Here is a 16738-nt window from a genome sequence, read left to right as displayed (position 1 = left end):
ATTGTCTGTTTAGTGATGTCAGCAGGATAAATAATTGCTGAGAAATGGATTTAACAATATAGCTGCAAAAGGTGCTGCCAGTGCTGAGTGGGTAGGTAACAAAACAGCAGGAAAGCTTTGCCTGGGTTAACGACACAAAACGCTGCCGAGCTGGGGATTGGAAATGCCAAAGTTTGTTGTGTCCAGTTGTGTTTTCTGTGGGAGCTGCTCAGGCTCTGGCACTATGGCTGCCAGCAAGTCTGCACTTTTTGTGATTGCTCAGTGAAGCAACAGATACTTGGTTCCTTGAAAGGCAGCTGCAGTTCAGAGTGAAATATAAACCAGCTACATAACACACAGTTATATTAGTGGAGTGAGAGCGAGCATAACAAGGGTTTTGGTGTAGTTTTCAATTTAGGATTCTGAAATCATAATCTTTATTATTATCTTCTAGAATAAATTAGAAATAAATATTAGGCTTAATGTCTTCAATAATGCTATTTTTTTTTTCTTTTGCTATTTGTGGCATTTTTTATTCTGAGTACTTTTAAGCATCTGTAGTAAATTCTGTTTTTTTAAAAAAGGTTGGTAAGCAGCAAAGAATTGTCCTAGAAAAATCAAGTAAAAGAAAGTTTTATTTTCTGGAAGTTTCTTTGTGATGTTCATTTGTTTTTCGAAAATTTAAAACCTTTCATGAAATATACTTTGTTTAAAGTTTTGAAGGTTTTTGATTGTTTCTTTTCTTTGAGCTGAACCGGTGTTGATACTGCTTCATTGTTTTTGGTGAAACCTTTCCTCCTTTTCATTCAGCATAAATAGCAGATCAATTTTAATGTCTCTTATGAGATGCAATAACGTGAAATGGTATCTATTTTTTACTTAAAGCTGTTCAATGTAATTAGAGGAATCATTATTAATGCTTTGAGCCTTTATTTCCCAGAGTTATTTTCTTCAATACTTGCAATCACAATATGCTATCCAAAATGGTTTTAGAATAATTCTAAAAAGGGATTTTTTTTCTATTGGAGGACTTGTTTACAGTCCAGAGTTAAAGATATTTAGACAGTTTTTTTCCTAGGTAAAAACTTCACTTTAGGAAAATATCTCCTAGTATTCTGATATACCTAGCAATCTCACATTTGAGATTATCGATTCTTACATCTCTTTTAAGACTCGGTGCATTCCAAGCGTTCTCTTTGCCCGGCGAGCTGGCACCAGATGAATGCTGGACGTGAGCTGTGCCCTTGTTCTTTGCTGTGTGCAGTGAATTGTGCAGGGGCAGGGGCAGGGTGAGTGTCCCTGAGGACAGCTGGGAGCTGCCCTCACCCCTGGGGCAGCTGAAGGGCTCTGCAGCTTCTTGTGTCTTCTGGGGTGGGGACAGTGGAACACAACAGGTACCTGATAGAAAACCCCTCCTTACAGGTCCTAATTCTTAATGAACCCCAGACAAGTCTTGTGAAGTGCACAAAGAATGGATTCCTCCTCCTCAGACTCAGCCCAGTAGGTCTCAGAAGGGTTTTCTGGCTAAAACATCCTTCAAACCCTGGGCTGGATTGGGAAGATGCACCAGTGGAAATACAACGAGGTTATGTGACTGGCCGTATTCTGCTTTTGCTTCCCTGGCTCGAGTGACAATCAATGATATTCTGATATTAAGGTTTTAGTTTTATAGCTTTAAATAACTTTATCTATCTATTTCATCTAAATTCAACTCAGAGTTATTGTTATTTCAAATGTTCACAGTACTGATATATTTATTTCTTGCTTATTAGTAATTTCCACATCTTAAAAATTCCTGCTTAGTTGTATTTCTTACATATCTAAAACCCCCTATACACTATTAATCTGAAAATCACTACTGTTGTTGCTGCATTAATTTACTTTAGCTTATCCTTGCAGTCACATATTCTTACTGTGGGATTCATTTTTCAGAACTGAGATTCCCTTAAGAATCAGTCTGAAATGTTTCACCTCCCCATACATCTATTTATAAACAATTTCATACAGCAAGCAGTGATCCCTTAAGAATGCCCTCTTTGTTTTTGTGAGCAGAGCCCATACATGGTGTGCATGTCACATCTGATTAGATGTGATGTTGGCAAGGTAAATTTCAGGAAGGACTAAGAGGCAGTTTTGTGAGAACCTGGATTATGCTGTTGCTGGCAGAGAGGAGAGAAGGAGGGGAAAAAAGAGAAATGGCTAATAATGAATGTTGTCCTCATAGCCTGCCTTCTTCACTGCAATAGGGCATTAGTTAAAGGCATCACTAAATTCTTGACCTTGTTTTTACAGAGAACATGACATACTGGTTGCGTTTAAGTTAAGGACTTTTATTTCTGAGGGATAACTGCCAGCTATTTATGTTTTATTTAGTATTTTTTTTTTCATATTCCATCTGTCAAGAAAATTATTCATTACTGCCAAGAGCAGGACGTTCAGTAGATGATATACTTAAGTCACCCAAATGGTAGAAAATTGTAAACATCTAGTCTTAAATAGTCATTACAGGGAAAATTACTATGTTAGAAATTAAGATTACTTGCAAGAGGATATTAGTGATTTGACAACATTTAGAACAGAAAATTTAGACATTCAAATCCAGGCTAGCAAATAGTATAGGTTGAATAAAATTTGAATTAGAATATGCAGTCAGAACCGAGGAAAAGATATGGCTTTAACTAATTTTTTTGTGTTAAAATAGCTGGGTTTATATAATACACTTAGCAGAAATGGGTGCTACAGTAGATGAGTTTGTTATTTCTTGTATTTATTTTTGTATATGTATATTTATATAAAAAATTTCCCCTGACTTTTGACAAACCTTTCCAGAAGTGTGGATGGAAAAGTTCAGCTGTCTTCTGCTTTCTTCTGTGTAAGCCTGGGAAAGAATCACTTCTTTGATTTTTGCACTCTCTGAAAGCACCAAATTTTTGGAATTTTTTTCCAGGGATGGGAGTGCAAAATTTGAGAATGGTGACAAGATCCTTCTATTTGCCAATTTAGAATTACTGCTTTTTGTGTATCTACTTTATGATGTCTCTCTGGAACTTGCCTCTTTGCTGGTAGAGTCTTATGATGCCATGTGTCAGAGTAGGGGGGGAATTAAGTTTGGAATACAATGATTAAATATTGTTGAAAAATGGCTGAAGATGCTTGGTGTAGTTTTGTGTGGTTTTGCACCATTACCAGGCTCTTTACAGAGATAATGACTCTTGCATACACTTCTCCCAACATTCCTCACAAGAGAGCTCTGTGACAGCAGGTAGAAAACTGATAATTACTTGACCAAGAGCATTGTATGCTTTTGTATCTCTTCAGTAGAATGGTTTTATATTTTTGTAAATGAAGTTTGTGGGTGTTTTTTACAGAAAAATGGGATAGATGCAGAACTCCTGATACGAACCGTGTTCTTTGAGCTAATGCCATTCCCATCCTTTTTAGCCAAAAGGAAAACAAAAGGAAGCAGACCAGAGGAGTTTTTTTAGAAATTAAAGACTTTTCTTTTTGAAAGCCTAACAGTTTTACTTGCCGAGATTCATCTAACGCATTACCAACTATGAGTCTCCAACTCAGCCAGCAGTAATTCCTGTTTGACTGATGGAGCACAGTAATCTCTCACAAATGAGAGAATTATGTGTATGATGGTCTTGCTTTGTTCTGCATTTCCTGCTAGCAGCACTGAGTCACAAAATCCTAAACAGTCCTGGCTGACTGTATTTTGTGTTATCTCAGCTGTGCTTTCTGCTGTCTGCTCACTCTGTTTCAGCTGCTTGGAAATTTTCACTTCTGCAAATAAAATAGATTCTGGTATATTTTGCTCCAGTAGAACAGCATTGGGCATTTTTCTTGCATTATTAGACTTGTACAGCAGCTTAACTCCCCATAGGCACCTCATTGTCTATGAAATCTCATGGACAATTTTAAAAGCAATTGCTTTGCAAATATCTTTAGTTCTCAGACCACATTCTTTGAGAGATGAAGTGTTCACAACAGCTACTCTTCAGTAAAGCATTTGATCTTTATTTACTTTTTTCTTTTTTGCTGTTCTGGTGGGGTTTTTTGGGTTTTTTGGGGTTTTTTTGTTTGTTTGTTTTGGGGGGTTATTTTGGGGTTTGTTTGTTTTGGGGTTTTTTTGTGAGGTTGTTTGTTTTGGGGGGGTTTTCTTTGTTTTTAGTTTGGGGGTTTTGGGAGGTTTTTTCAGGGCTGGGGTTTTTTTTTTTGTTTTGTTTTGGTTTGGTTTGGTTTGGGTTTTTTTTGTTTTTTTGAGTTTGGGTTTTTTTTTCCTCATAGGGCTTAATTTTAATTAAATCCTAAGCATAATTTTGAGGTAAAGCTCCATTTTTCAGTTTTAAAATCGTACAATCATTTGTACTAGCTGGAACTCTGGAAGTGTTCAAGGCCAGGTGTGAGGTGGGAGCTGCCCCTGCCCATGGCAGGGGATTTAGGACTGGATGGTCATTAAGATCCATTCCAAGACCTTAAAATTTTGTGATTCTGTGAATTAAAAGCAAATCTTTGAACTGCCTACTGTATTTCAAATACCCTTGCTATTCCAAAATACCTTCTGCAAGAAAGCAACAGACCTGTCCTACCTTTTTGCTACAATATTATATTTCCAGAAGCTGGACAGAAGGCATTTAAGGACTTTCAAAGCACATTAATGTTAAGCAAAATATTTTCTCAAAATCTTTTCACTTTGGGGATTTCAGAAGAGATAAGAAGAACCTGAACTTATTTTCTGGGGAGAATATATTATTTTGGATGCTCTGCTCTTGATCATGATACCTGTCAAGGGGGTAGGTGTTTCTGGTTCCATCACATTCGTGCCTCTCTTGGCCCTGCAGCCCTTCACGCCAACTGGAGCCTTGTCCAGCCTCAGGGAAGAAGAAGAAATAAAACATTATAATGTTTTATTTACAATGATATAATTTTGTATATATATTTTTTATAATTATATGATTATAATATCCCTGTAGCATAAATAGCGCCAATACTATCTCAGAGTAGTGTTGCTATTTGTTAAAAAAATAAGTAAATATTAAATATATTTTTATTATGATGTCTGAAGTGTCAGTAGTTTTCACTTCTCCAATTAAAAATAAAAGCTTGCTTAGTTTTGGATATATAGGCATTGCAAAGAGGAAGTAAAAAGTAATTTTTATAAGACTTGTTTGAACATGAGAATATCAATCTGTGAAGAAGCATTTCCATTGTGTTAAGTGGGTAACTTTTTTGTGCTGGTGCTCACACGTATAGATGCAATTACTGACTTTTCCTCTGCCAGCACTTGCCAAAGCTAATTCACAGTCTGACATGCAGTTGTTTACTCTTGCACAAGAAATGAGGTTAATTCACTTTCTGTGTCCAGATTTTCAAGGCTGTTAGCATACACAGACATGTGTAAGAACCCTTAAATCTTGTATGCAGGTGGTCAAAGCAAGAACTTTTTGGAAACTTGCAGAAATAAATGTAAATGTAGTAAAACAAAATTTCAAACTGAAGTCATGTAGCTGTTGCAAAGACTTGAAAAAAATTGAATACTATACATTTATGTAGAATATCAAATACAAAGAATTTCTGCATTAACAAGGAATCATTACCACCCCAATCTCATTATTTGGTAATCCTGGGGCAGGACATGTCTGATCAGGGCTTTTCCTTGCACTGTCAATATAGACCCAGCATAAGGAAAGGAACTTAAATCCCAGCGTGTCTCTTAAGTGAATTAATTGTTGTTTTAAATAAGCAAGGTATCAGCTCTGGCCCAAGGTGTGCCCAGATGCTGTTTTCCTTTCTCATAGTTCTTTTGCAGGTTGCAAGGAATAAAACAGATAAATGCAACTACTGTTATTTCTAATAACGCTTTTTCTGGGAAATGAAGGTTTGGACATGAAACAAATCATCCAGCTTCTCTGATCAGTTATTCCATTTGGTAAATTGAATGCTAAAACCTACATTCTCACAGGGGTGTTGTGAAGATTAATTAATTAGTTTGTGAAGTGCTTTGATCCCATAAAACACTACACAAGTGCCAAGCCTTATTATGAAGAATTATAAAATGCCAGCCCTCATGTGCACCTTGGGATGGCCAAGTTATAGATTCAAATCTGTTTTGTTCTCTCAGAATCACATTGTTCCACTTTCCCTACATAGAAGCCCATTCACAAAATGAGCCAGTTTTAGGAAAAATGCAATTTCTGGGAAAAAAAAAAAAAAGAGACCATTGATTCTTATAAATATATTTTTGCAATTAAGGATTCATAGATTATTATGCATTTTTCCGTAGGATTTGGAATGGCATCTTTTCACTATTCATCCTCAGCAGGAGGGAGAGTAGTTGTCTTTTAAATATCTCTCCTATCTGAAAGAAAACAAAGATATCTTTCTATTTCAGTTCCTTTATTAGATTTTAAGTACAGGATAAGTATTCATAAGGGTCTTTTGCTTTTATTTTTTTATGAAGTGGCTGTTAAGTCATTAGTATGTGAATAATTAATTCAATTAAGCTTAATAAAAAAAAGCTTTAAGTCACAGGAATCCTTTCCATTAAAAGCCCCTATTAACGAAAATTATTACATTGCAATGAAGTGAAAAGAACTGTGAGTTTTATTGCCTAACAGACTGTGGCATTTAGTCTTTATTAGTAAGAAAACTCCATCAGCTAAAGAACCATGAAATAGTTTAAGTTGCTCCAAGGATATTGCATATTCCAAAAAACAAATAGATGTCATCAAACATTTAATCTTAAATTAAAATTGAATAATTTATATAATTTAGAATTACAGCAATCTATAATTTCTCTTCTGCAAAATCTTTGGTCATATCATTTGAGCTGGTAGTTGGGGATCTTGAGAAAGGAGATTTTCCAGTTGGAAGGACATACAAAAAATCTCAGAATGCTCTGATCAAGGCTCAGCTAATGGGATAGATGCTAAATGTGTGTATCCAAACACATGCTTAAATATATTATATATATTTCATAAATAAATAGGTTATATTTGCATATTTATAAATGCTACTTGCACATATTGGGTTCTTTTACTAAATTGTTAAAATCTAAGATGGATCTCAGAAGTAGGAGCAGGATTGGAATCCTTGCATGTGTAAGAAAAATAAAAGTAAGGACACTGTAGAACTAATAATACATTTTGGGGGTCATGCATAATCACTTTCTAGTTGTGATTTAACATATGAAGTTTTTATTTTACATTTTAATGTAAGACATTGTAGAATACTATTTAATGAATAGAAGAATATGGTTTTTTTCCCTACCAAATGTCTTATCTGAAGTTGTAAGTACTTGGATTTAGTTTTTATTCTAGTTAAATATCTAGTTTGGGTAATTTTTTTCACCCAAAAAAAATATTTCCTTTGTGTTTTTCTGGGAAGATAATTGCTGATTTGTTCACCCAGTGTTTTATCCTACTTTGTTAATAAACTTTACAGAATGGTAAAATGCTTTCTGAGAGATCAGAATTATCTAAAGTCCTCAAGTATAGAGGGTTTGTTGGGGTCTTTTTTACTTGCATCTCATGGGTTTATTTCTTTATTTCTCTGAAAATTTTAATTTCTTGTGGTCTTCAGTGTGCAAAGTAATTGAAGAGAGCTCTTCTTGGAACCGTTTTCAGTCCTGCTTAGAAGGAGAGAAACTAGGACAAGTTATAAGAAATTCTGGGGGTTTGTGCTTCCAGTTATGTTCTCCAGACTCAGAATGTGTGTAAGCCTCTGCAGAAGAGCACTTTAAAGCTATAGCTATCAGTGATTTTTAGACTATAATGCAGATATTTCTACTTGCTGTTCAGTGACCAGAATTTTTTTTCACCTCTAAATTATTTGTGTAAGATCATATTTTCTTTTTCCTGCTGCTTTTTTTTTTTTCTTTCTGACTAGTCATTCCTAGAACATTTACTGCATCTGCTAGTCTAGAACTATCTGAGAAGAGAGAATAGAAAATGTTTGGAAAACCCTTCTTTAAAATTTACATGAATGTGCCATCTGTAGGAGCAGATGGCAAGAATGTCTCAGGGCCAGGAGGAGCCTGTGAGATCAAATCACAAGGAGAGAGCTACATGAGGCATGTTCCCTGTGTCAGAACAAAAAGGAGCTCAGCAATCCCCTGCCTGGCGTGGCCTGGGACTGCTCCCCAGGAGTGGCTGCTCCAGCAGCACGAGGAGTTTCAAGGTGCTGCAGTCAATACAGTGAGGATCCCCAGAGTTTGTGTCCTGTGGACATGATCTTTTCTGGCAGTTGCTCAGAAACAAGCAAATTTTCAGGACCCTAAATTATTCCCACACATGGCTCTAAGTCCACATTCAGCATTTCCCAGGGAGGGTTTGCCAGAGTGCCTTATCTTGCTCAGCTTCTGAATTGAGTGGTCACTGTTTTCTCCATCTTCTTGTGGTACAGTGGGTCATTTTTGAGAACACTTTTTTTGAAAAAGCTGCAGCCATTGCAGAATATCGAATATGCATGTCATCCTTCAATGGGTTACCATATCTTTTTTTGTGGTGGCTGCTGCTGACACATCTGCACATCTTTGAAATCTCTCTAGGGATGGTGACTCCATCTCTTTAGGGCAGCCTGTTACCATATTTAACAGCCCTTGCAGGAAAGAATTTTTTTCCTATTATGCAATCTACACCTCTCCTAGTTCAACCTGAGCTGTTTACTCATTCCCTTTGCTTGTTACTTGGTAGAAGAGAATGACCCTGACCTGGCTACAACCTCCTGCCAGGGAGTTGTAGAGAGTGAGGAGGGTTCCACTGAGACTCCTTTTCTCCAGGCTGAGACCCCCATGTGCCTCAGGTGCTGCTCCAAAGCCCTTCTCTGGTATTGCTCCAAAGCTTCTGTGTCTTCTGTTCCTTGCAGGGAGGGGCCCTGAACTGAGGTCTGTGGTTGTGTCAGTCTTCCCATTGTCTTTTGAGAATGGCAAATGTATAATAATTTTTCTGCTGCACAATGACCCCCTGTTCCTCATGTGTGTTGCCCCCCAAAAATACTTACAGCTTATGGGCTTGTTTTCATTCAGTGACAGGGATCTGTCTCAGGACTGTTTATTAAAATGCTGACATTTTGAAATATTTGCTCCAAAAATGTATCTTGAAAAGTGAAAGGCATATGAAAGCATAAGACCTTTCAATGTGGAAAGATATCCTTTTCCCAAAGCCCTTTGCAGGGTTTTAAAGCCACTGGGGATTGTAAAGCTAACATTTGTTTTCACATAAAAAATGTAGTGATAGTCCTTAACAATCCCTGCAAGACTGAGATATCTTTACTGTAGAAGGTGTTGCATGGCAGCTTTTTTCCTATTTAAAGTGGTGATGGAAAATTTATTCAGTATATCTTGAACAATGTTATGATGCATTCTCTTCAGTGTCAGAATGGAGAAAAACAGGGGATGTGTAGCTGTTGGTGAAACACTTAGAGATCTCAGTTCAATTTGCATTAATGGAAACTGGAACATTAGGGTCACGACCAAGTGGTCCAGCATTATTTGGCTGGCTTCTCTCTTAGGGATCATAACTTTTTAACCTACTTCAGTGTGTTGTTTCTGTCAATCCAAAACCTATCCCCATTTGGAGATATCTGGGTAAGCATCAGAAATATTGGAGGAAGAAGGAAATTGTTCTTTATCAAAATGTTGACATCCAAAAATTCTGTGCTGACATTTTGTCCTTTGCTATTGGGACTTTCTTTGTTGTGCAGGTTTTTACAGCATTTCTTACTGGTAGAAATGCTAGCAAAAATTAGCTATCAGCAATAGATCTTTGTGTAGCTTTGTAATTTTTTAACTTAAAACCAAGATGTGTGCTTTAGAATAATATGCTTTAGAATAATATTCTTGTACTTTAACAAGGCAATATGACTGATACTGCATAGGAAGAAACACAGCAAAATTTGGAATGCTTCTGCGGATGTGAGAAACCAAGAAAACATTAATTTATTGTAATCATAAAGCTTGTTACAGTCCACCTCATAGATATTTTTACTGAAATATTACAAATTTCAAGCAATGAAAACTACTTGGAAAGAACTTAGAAATCCCTTGAACTCAGATGACTGCAGGACATTCGTTTGTGTTCAGCTGAGGAGGTAAATTATTATTAGACCTTGCTGGTAAGCTCTATCCTTTCAGGGAGATATCATCACCTGTGTTTTCACCATATCATTTACTCTCTAGAAGATGGTTCATGCCTTTCCCTTTGGTTCTCTCTGTAAAAAGCAGAGATGACCATCAGTGCATGAGATGGAAAACAAGACAAAGGCAAGGAGGCAAATGCTGAGTATTCATCCCTCTCTCCTTCTATTTTTCATTACACACAACAGGAGCTTACTTCATTGTTCCATCCCAGGGTATATCTTATTCTTGGCAAACAACTGAGAGGAATTCACTGTGCATCTTTAAACACCAATCTGTGGGCTGCTTCTCCAAGGGGGTCTCCAAAGCACCTACAGTTGGAATGTACAAATATTACATTATGGTTATCCTGAAATGCCTTTGAATATTGTTTCACAGCATTAGTGTTGTTGGAGAAATGGCACGTACAACAGAGAGGAGATGGCTTTCGTTGCTGTTGGATTTTTAAAGAGGTGGTAGAGCCATAAGAAAGATATGCCATTAGTCATTTTCATGTAGCTTTGCTGTGCCTTCCAGAAATGCATTCAAGAGCTGCCATATTTATCTGAAAAAAAAATTTCTAAGGACACTGCTGTGTGTTAAAGAAACATCCACCCCTTCTCCCAGGCAGAGCAGTTTATTTCTTTTTGAAGAAAGAGATACTGAAGATATATTCAAGATTACTTTTTCATAGCCTTCTGTCTTCATCTTCTAATGCAAGATGGTTTTATGTTATAAAGAAGTCACAGTATCATTTAAAGTAAATTATTTGCTCATTATTAAAACTGGGATATGGATAAAATGTTGAATGCTGGTGTTCAGGAAGGTGTTCTTATTTGGTAGTTATATATGTCTGTAATAAGACAAACAAAAAAACTTAGCCTGTATTTGAAGGGTCCTAGAGTAATTTCCAGATGCATGTACTGTAGTATACAGAATTATTTTTTTTAATGGTTAGTTTAAAAACAAATAAAAAAGAATAAACCCTGAAAAATTTGAGAGGACAAGTTGCAATCCTAGAAGAAATTAAAATCTAATTGAGGGTATAAAGATCTTTGTAGACAAGGATTAGGAGGAAACCTTTCCCCTGCACAGGTGGTTCTGTAAGTTAGCACTAATGCTGTAGGTGGGGTCCCACTCATGTAAATCAGCTGCAGCTGCATGTTGCCATTTAAGTCAGGCCTCCAGTCAGCATCTGTGTTCTGCTCCTCCTTAGATTTAACTGTCTAACCCAAAGCTTCTATCATGGTACTCTTCCTTTTTTATAATTGAGCACTTAAAAAAACCTTGTAAAAAAGTTGATGTGTAGAGATACTTCAGAATCGGATACTGGGGTATTATGGTAAGTGTTTTGGTATTTTCTTTAGTTTTGTTTATTTGTGCTTTTTGGAAGTTTTTTCTGTGTTAATATTTTGTTTCCATGAGTACTGAAGGTATTTTACTTTCATTGAAAGAGATAGACTCCCATTCCAGCTGTCTTATCAGGTTACATCTTCTCTGGTTCACCTCATTTAATTTTCATTAGAGTTCATTCCATTTGATTTCAATATGGATTTTATTTCAGTACAATCTGTATTTATGATTTATAGGATTGCTAAGAAAATTGTCTGTGTCCTGGTTTTAGAAATAGGGGTAAGACTGAATCAAGACACTGAAATTTTTAGCAGTGGGGAACACTTTGCCACAGAACTGAAGACAAGTAAAAGAGCAGTTTTTGTTTAATGTCAAGAATGAAAGTAAATATTAAGTGTAACCTGCCATTACAGGTATTACTTTATTAGTAATTTGTTCAGAGGAAGATATGGATATTACATCAGTATAAAGCAATTAGAAAACACATGATTAGGGGATAGAATGCTCAAACTTCAGATAGGCAAAGATAAATATTATTCAATTATATGAAAGAAAAAAAGCATTGGTAAAGAAGGTTTTTTCACTTGGATGACTTTTTTATTAAGTTCTATTTGTCAGTGCAATATGTAGTAACAGATTTTTGTTTTGCTTTGTAAGTATGGGATCAGCGGGCTGTGTGATGTTAGATGTGTAATGGCCATGCTGATAAACCCAGAGAGACTGCTGGTCTGAATATCCTTCCTTGAATCCTGAATTTCCCACTCCTGCAAAATAGGGTGGGGATTCATCAAATTTAATATTGTGCCCATGGCACAACCCCTAAACTAACCCCCTATTTATAGAAATAAAGTATCCTTCCACTTTGAGACTTGTAAAATTCTCTTTCAGTTGAGAAAAATGAGAAGGGTGTCAGGATTCATTTTGCTTGTTAATTTAAATAGGGATGAAAAGTGAAAAGTTGTATTCCTCACAGGTTTTTGTTGTTCAGCACCTCTTACTAGCCCTGGAAAACATGATCTTCAAAGTGCTTTTTAAAAGACATTGACAGTTCAGGCCTAGTGTGACAATCTATTATCTTCTGTTCTGAAAGTGTGATGCCAGTTAGGAGAACAGGGAGTCAGCTCTGCATCAGGGGATTTATCTAATAAAAGTTTTAGTGATTATGTTTTGTGCCCAGAAACATGGGAGAGTTTCTATTTAGTTAAACAAGTCCTTCTCAATGTTGGTACAAAGGGTGAGTGTTAGCAAAACAATTCCCCTTCTCTCTTAGAGCATAACTTTTGTGCAATTTTCAATATTGAGTAGTAACGAAAATATTGCCCCTACCCCTCCCCTCTCAAATTTTAATTCATCAAATATAGTCTTAGCACTGACCAAGTTTTCCTTCTTTCTTATGCTTGTTTTGAAAATGCATTATCCTCTCCCCTTCTGGCTTTGCTTAGTTTTCCATTCTACCTCAGGACTGTGCTCATCCATGCTTTCTGTTAAGCAATTTTCTAATGTAAAATCTCTCCAAGCTCTGAAACTTGAAATAGCAGTGTGGTTTTGTAGTCAGTTTTTCATTGAATTACAGATCTTTATTACCCTGAGTTATTGTTTTTCACTAAAATTTAGCATGTTCTCTATTTTTTTTTCTCCTTATTGTGAAAGGCTGGGGGAGGAGGGCTGCCTTAGATTAATAGCACGGGATTGTCAGTGTATTTGATGTTGTGCTTCTGCTTACCAACTACTCTTTCAAAAGGCATCATTTCCATCCAAATCCAGTTGGGACCATTTTTAGAGTATTGTTTTGGAGCCACTGCGACAGCTTCAGTAAATGTGAATTTTAATTTATTTGTCTAATGAGGATGAGGATCTTGGCTAATGACTACATAGTCATAAGTGATGATGCTTTTCCTCCTACTCCCTCATTGCTTAGAGCATATATTAATTGTGCAGATGGTAGTGGCTTAGCTATGTGATATCTCCTCCTCTGGTGGCATTTACACTGTGCAAAGAGGGTGTATTGCCCTCGTTATTTAGGAGGGTTTGTGATTCATCACCTGCCTTTTAAACCCAATACTATGATCACATCCTGTTGCTAAGAGGCAGAATTTGCACGTGCACTTTCTTCTTTTAAGTACACCTGTGCCAAGCTTTGCCTGAAACCTTAAAGCAAATCACAGCCAGGAGCACTGAATTTTCATCTCTGTTCCTACTAACAACATGTGACATTTGCAGTGCAAGCTTTATGTGGGTAACTGTAAGCCTTTCCTAATGTGTTCAAGAGATTCTCTGACTCTTCAGTCTGTGAACTTGCCAGAATTTAAGTCAGGATTTCCAAATATTGAAGTTCCACTAAAAGCATTTCTTTTTTAATTTCTAGAATTCGAGTGTAATTTGTATGTGACAGGTAAAAAAGAAATACTTTTACTGCTTTATTGATTTGCTTTTCTTTTCTATTCATGCATTTATTTGTTTTTATGGCTTGAAAGAAACAGCTGGAGTAATTTAGGCACAACTAATGAAGAAAATTCCTTAATTTTTTTTTCTTTCATTCCATCTTTCATAGCCATTCTGCTCCCAAGATTTTCAATTATTGCTTCTTTCACACAGTAGTATTGGCATTTCTGTGTTCAAATATTTTCTGTGTTTGTTCTCCAAAGAAGTCATATATTTTATATATTTTACTTATAATTTAAAAGCTTGTTTTCTTTTAAATATCACTGCTGTGTACCTGATCATTGTTTGCAAATACTATGGCAGTTTGGTTTGGTCTATTTTGCCTTTTTTTATTTGTTTGTTTTTTGTTTGTTTTTTTTTTTGTTTGTTTGTTTAGGAAATAGCCTCTTCTGTAGGTACAATTAAAGGAAGTTTATAATTACTTTTTAAAAGCTACAGTACTCTTCCTGGCAATGGGAGTTGTACCACAGGTGTCTCCTCAGCAAGTACATATTTACTGTTTCTGGCCATACAGGGATGAATTCCCCTCCACTTGAAGCTGCATGCAGGGGCTGGGGGATGGTGAGGGACTCTAAGGGCTGTGCCTGGCATGTGTCAAGGTTTCCAAGATATAAATAGGCAGAAATGTGAATGAAGAAGTGACCTAAAAAGAAGTAGAAAGAACCTGAAGGGAACCTAGTTTTCCTCCATAGAGAGTTGTAGGCTTGAGCCAGAGCATGGTTTCTGTTACCTGACACAGAAAATGCAAAGGCTTTGCATAATATGCAGTTTGCTCTCTGAGTGAACTGCTGGAATTCTGAATTTAGGAGTGTCTCTGCTATTCCAAGAACAGAGACATTATCAATACCCTTGTAAGGCACTGCAGTCGCATTTGAATCTGTTGATAGAAGTAGTCTTGGAGTAAATGGGAAGCTGAGACAGATCCACCGCACCACAATCAAACTTGGAATACTTTCAGCATCAAAAATTGAGATGATGACTGTTGAAAATTCTGAAAAGTGGAACCATTTTGAGCAAGGCAACTTTTGGTTATTGCCTCAGTTTCTTCGTCACTATAAAATGTGGATCACAATATAAACAGACTCCCATCTAAATCCCTAAGAATAATTTCTGAAATGCAGTACTGATGTTCATGTGATTACTCTTCTATTTTGTCAGCTTGGAGGGGCAGCAGGAGAAAAACACTTAACAGGAGAGTTATGAAACTGTTGAAATTGTTCACTAAATTTCTGGTCTATGGTTAGAAATGAGATTTACCACCTGGGAGAGATTTTGCAGAGTCACTGGCTCTAGCATTAGGTTAAATGAACATGGGTAATGCATGACAGCAGTGATGAATTCTGGCCAATGCTTGAAATATCTGAAAGTAAATTTGTATCAAAAATACTGATATGTTTTGACAATTAAAAACCCTGAATGAACCCAACAAAACCCAAACAGATGGATGTTTCTCCTAACACAGCATTTAACTACATACTTGAGAAGGTGTACTGGGAAATGAGAAAAATGCTCGATTGGCTTATAGAGACTTGTCTTACATTCTTAAAACATGGCACAGATAATTTTCATACATCATCCCATTTTGTCTCCTGGGAAACCTGCTTGCCCATAAAAATGTGTGTCTGTTTTGTTGCACAGCATCCTCTCCTTCTGACCTCATATTGCAGGCAGCACCAACTTGAAGTCCCCGTCCCTGCTAAGACTTTGCTGCTGAGTAGTTATTTTTAAAAAGCCCTTCCAGCACATTTCTCATGCACACTCTGCCTCATGGAAGGAGTGCTGGTTTTATTACTGTGCTGGTGTTATCCTTGTACATTAAGAAAGTCAAAAGGTCTTGCCAGGTGGACAGTGGAAAGCACCAAGACGTTTTTGCCATGGTGGGTGACAGCAGTGCTGGCGTGTCCGTGGTTTTGTCAGGCTTTGCTGGTGGCTGTGGCTGGGTGGCCACTGCTCACTTGCCTGGGCTCAGGAGTGCCTGAGGACATGTAGGGGGGACACAGCAGCCACCAACCTCTGTGCTGTGCCTCAGGGATGGCTCTGTGCTCAACCTGCTGTGCCAGTGGTGCTTTTGCTTTATGCCAGTGTTTGCAGTCACCTCAGAGCACCTGTGCATTTAATCAAGTAAATGCTGCCCAAGGCTCTGAATTTGATTTACTGAGTTGCAGCATGTGTTGTCCTACTGTTGAGGTATAAAAGACTTTTAAGTAAAGCATAGGAGTAATTTTAGAGATTTGTTAAAAAAAAAAGAAAGGAAAAGGTGCACTTTCTACAGCAAAATGATCACTTTAAAAATTCCCTAAATTGAAGGAATAAGTCCTGGACAGGTCTGACATATCTGAGATAAACATTTAATTTCTCATCAGATTTATGTTTGCTGTGTTGGGTAGGATTGATATTTTCCATCTGACTTTTCATCTACCTCAACTAGTTTTAAATTTTTTCTTGGAGAAAAAAAAGGTTCATGTAGAGACAAGGTAACAGAAAAAGCTATGGTGGACATGTTTTCTAAATTAAATTATATAAGTACACAATACAAATAAATCCTTCATATGTAGCCTATGTATTGATTCAACTTCAGTGCAGTGTGAAGTGTTAAAATTCAGTTCTGGCTGCACAGAATGTTAAAAGTGATCCCCACTGTCTGCATATGTCTGTGGGAAGCTGAGACCTGATTAAACTGATTAGAATCACTTGAACTCAGACCCTTTGAGACTGAGGGTGTCAAAGAGAGTCTGAGTTCACCTGATTCTAATCTGCCTCGGGTCACACCCTCTCTGCTAATGGGATTGTGAACAGCATCATCCTGGGCTGTTTGGCAGGTCAGAGTCACGTATCTCCCAAATCTAA

At 36.9% G+C, this 16738-nt stretch overlaps 1 protein-coding gene across 6 annotated transcripts in view; it reads left to right on the top strand.

Moving 5' to 3' along the window:
• Positions 1 to 16738, top strand: part of GABRB2 (gamma-aminobutyric acid type A receptor subunit beta2) — a 144914-nt gene that overhangs the window by 49592 nt on the left and 78584 nt on the right. The window lies entirely within an intron of this gene.

This window comes from Lonchura striata, chromosome 15 (assembly GCF_046129695.1).
Source record: "Lonchura striata isolate bLonStr1 chromosome 15, bLonStr1.mat, whole genome shotgun sequence".
Classification (NCBI taxonomy): domain Eukaryota; kingdom Metazoa; phylum Chordata; class Aves; order Passeriformes; family Estrildidae; genus Lonchura; species Lonchura striata.
The sequence above is the reverse complement of the archived record's forward strand: the minus strand, read 5'-3'. Positions and strand labels throughout refer to the sequence as shown.